The sequence below is a fragment of the Schistocerca americana genome, unplaced genomic scaffold (genome assembly GCF_021461395.2).
Source record: "Schistocerca americana isolate TAMUIC-IGC-003095 unplaced genomic scaffold, iqSchAmer2.1 HiC_scaffold_673, whole genome shotgun sequence".
Classification (NCBI taxonomy): Eukaryota; Metazoa; Arthropoda; class Insecta; order Orthoptera; family Acrididae; genus Schistocerca; species Schistocerca americana.
In genome coordinates, this window is record NW_025726427.1 from 59,088 (window position 1) to 62,500 (window position 3,413).

General features: G+C 55.6%; 1 non-coding gene across 1 annotated transcript in view; it reads left to right on the plus strand.

Annotated features, from left to right (window-relative positions):
• Nucleotides 1–2,412: 2,412 nt before the first annotated feature.
• LOC124588961 overlaps nucleotides 2,413–3,413 on the plus strand; it is a 1,910-nt gene continuing 909 nt past the window's right edge. The window contains exon 1 of the ribosomal RNA XR_006975873.1: nucleotides 2,413–3,413. This exon is cut by the window's right edge and continues 909 nt beyond it. This is a non-coding gene — a ribosomal RNA (small subunit ribosomal RNA).

Below are 3,413 nucleotides of genomic sequence, written 5' to 3' on the forward strand. Positions count from 1 at the left end.
GCGCCTTAACGTAACCTGTATTGCGCCTTAACGTAACCTGTATTGCGCCTTAACGTAACCTGTATTGCGCCTTAACGTAACCTGTATTGCGCCTTAACGTAACCTGTATTGCGCCTTAACGTAACCTGTATTGCGCCTTAACGTAACCTGTATTGCGCCTTAACGTAACCTGCATTGCGCCTTAACGTAACCTGTATTGCGCCTTAACGTAACCTGTATTGCGCCTTAACGTAACCTGTATTGCGCCTTAACGTAACCTGTATTGCGCCTTAACGTAACCTGTATTGCGCCTTAACGTAACCTGTATTGCGCCTTAACGTAACCGATATTGCGCCTTAACGTAACCTATATTGCGCCGTAACGTAACCTATATTGCGCCGTAACGTAACCCACATTGCCCCTTAACGTAACCCACATTGCCCCTTAACGTAACCCACATTGCCCCTTAACGTAACCCAACACACGTTGGGCCTTAACCCAACACACGTTGGGCCTTAACCCAACACACGTTGGGCCTTAACCCAACACACGTTGGGCCTTAACCCAACACACGTTGGGCCTTAACCCAACACACGTTGGGCCTTAACCCAACACACGTTGGGCCTTAACCCAACACACGTTGGGCCTTAACCCAACACACGTTGGGCCTTAACCCAACACACGTTGGGCCTTAACCCAACACACGTTGGGCCTTAACCTGCTCTGTAATTGTCATACGACGCGTTAAATTAGTGTAGTGTTGCCTAACTGCAACCCCCGCAATATAGTTTGCTACTCGCACTGCCCGGTCCCCAGTGTATCGCTTCATGTTAAACACCTTGCAGCTATACACTGTAATGTGGATGGCAGCAGGACGTACATGCTCAATGCCCTTTGCAGTTGTTCATTGGCATTTGCAGTTGTTCATTGGCATTCGCATGTGCGAAGCACTTAGCCTACGCTGTGGTACGGCCTGTGTCAACTGTCCGCTGATGTTGTACGTCCAAATCACACACTGTACTGCACATTGGTCCTCATGTACTGAATGATACATCGTGGTACATGTGACCGTACAACGACTGCGCCAACAACGGCGAACCATGCGGTCCAAATGTTGTGCACTCAGCTACGTGTCGTCTCCCTATAAGAGCTGGATTGCAGTGTGGTATGCCCTGGATGGCGATCAGCATGAGCCGTCTGTTGATGTAGTGGCGCGTGTTGTCAGACGTAGTCGTCTCTTCTCACACACCGTGATAGCATGGTGCACTGCGTTCCACATCTGCGACATGCGACAGAGGCCGGTTGACAGTCGTTCGCGCAATGGACATCGCATACGTACGGGGGCCACCTTCCACGTGTTCGCGAAGCGTGCACATGTTGTTGCGTGTATGTGGGCAGACATAGTGTGTCGTGACACCTGACACAGGCATGCAACAATCGTTGAATTTGCAAATGGCGATGGACGCCTACGTTTGCTGGTGACGTTATGCAAATGAACAACTGGTAAACCGTTGTGGTGCGGTTGTTCTCGCTAGAGGTGAATCAGTGATGGCGACGATCGGTTGAGCTACCAACCGGTTGTTCCAGCGATACCCACCATGCCCACGAACGTGAATGGCATCTGGGTGTGAAGCGATACGCGGCGGTGGCTGGGTGGGACCGTCCCCGGCCGGTGAGGGGGGGCCTCCCGGCGTGCTGGCCGCGCGGTGCGTGGGCGCACGCGCTACAGCCGGCTGGTGGGGGCGGCCAGTGGCAGGCGCGCCGGCCGACGGAGGCGGCAGGCGGCGCAGCTGCGCGCCGGCGCACCCTGCACGCGGCGCCGTGCGGCCAAAGTAGGTCCTCGCGGGCCCGGTGCGAAGCGCGGTGGACATCTGCAGTGTGCTGGTCCGATTGAGGACTGTGTGCGCTGAGGATGCGCCGCCGCCCGGCGCTCGGCGCCGCGACGCCGTCTGCTGCTCGGTCGCCTCTGCGGTTCTCGCAGGTGGTTTGTATCGCAGCTGTGCGGACGTGTTGGCGCGTGCGCTGTGCTGGGAGAGTTCGCTTCGGCACCCAAGTGGGGCTTTTGTCCTTCTGTGGCGCTGGCGTTGGAGCTGCCGGTCACCGTAGGTGGCGCGTGTTGTCTCCCGCCGGCAATGCCACGACAGCACGCTCCCGGGCCTCTGTCGGCAGCGGCAAGCTCAGTTGGGAGCACGGGTGGTCGCACCTAAAGCGTCTACTCGCCAAACTCCGGGCGATTGCGCCTCTCTCGAACCCGACCAAGTACTTAGGACGGCGCTGCGCGCCGCCGGGACCTGAGAGGGTTTCGAGGTGTATTGTGCAGGGGAGCTCAGCCTCCTCCTGTTTGCAGAATAATTGAGCGGACGCTTGCGTGTTCGCGCGGGCCCCCGGGACACACTCCCGGGCGGCCGGCTGCTCAGCTCTAGTTGACGCAGCTCCCTGGTTGATCCTGCCAGTAGTCATATGCTTGTCTCAAAGATTAAGCCATGCATGTCTCAGTACAAGCCGCATTAAGGTGAAACCGCGAATGGCTCATTAAATCAGTTATGGTTCCTTAGATCGTACCCACGTTACTTGGATAACTGTGGTAATTCTAGAGCTAATACATGCAAACAGAGTCCCGACCAGAGATGGAAGGGACGCTTTTATTAGATCAAAACCAATCGGTCGGCTCGTCCGGTCCGTTTGCCTTGGTGACTCTGAATAACTTTGGGCTGATCGCACGGTCCTCGTACCGGCGACGCATCTTTCAAATGTCTGCCTTATCAACTGTCGATGGTAGGTTCTGCGCCTACCATGGTTGTAACGGGTAACGGGGAATCAGGGTTCGATTCCGGAGAGGGAGCCTGAGAAACGGCTACCACATCCAAGGAAGGCAGCAGGCGCGCAAATTACCCACTCCCGGCACGGGGAGGTAGTGACGAAAAATAACGATACGGGACTCATCCGAGGCCCCGTAATCGGAATGAGTACACTTTAAATCCTTTAACGAGTATCTATTGGAGGGCAAGTCTGGTGCCAGCAGCCGCGGTAATTCCAGCTCCAATAGCGTATATTAAAGTTGTTGCGGTTAAAAAGCTCGTAGTTGGATTTGTGTCCCACGCTGTTGGTTCACCGCCCGTCGGTGTTTAACTGGCATGTATCGTGGGACGTCCTGCCGGTGGGGCGAGCCGAAGGCGTGCGACGCGCCTCGTGCGTGCTCGTGCGTCCCGAGGCGGACCCCGTTGCAATCCTACCAGGGTGCTCTTGAGTGAGTGTCTCGGTGGGCCGGCACGTTTACTTTGAACAAATTAGAGTGCTTAAAGCAGGCAAGCCCGCCTGAATACTGTGTGCATGGAATAATGGAATAGGACCTCGGTTCTATTTTGTTGGTTTTCGGAACCCGAGGTAATGATTAATAGGGACAGGCGGGGGCATTCGTATTGCGACGTTAGAGG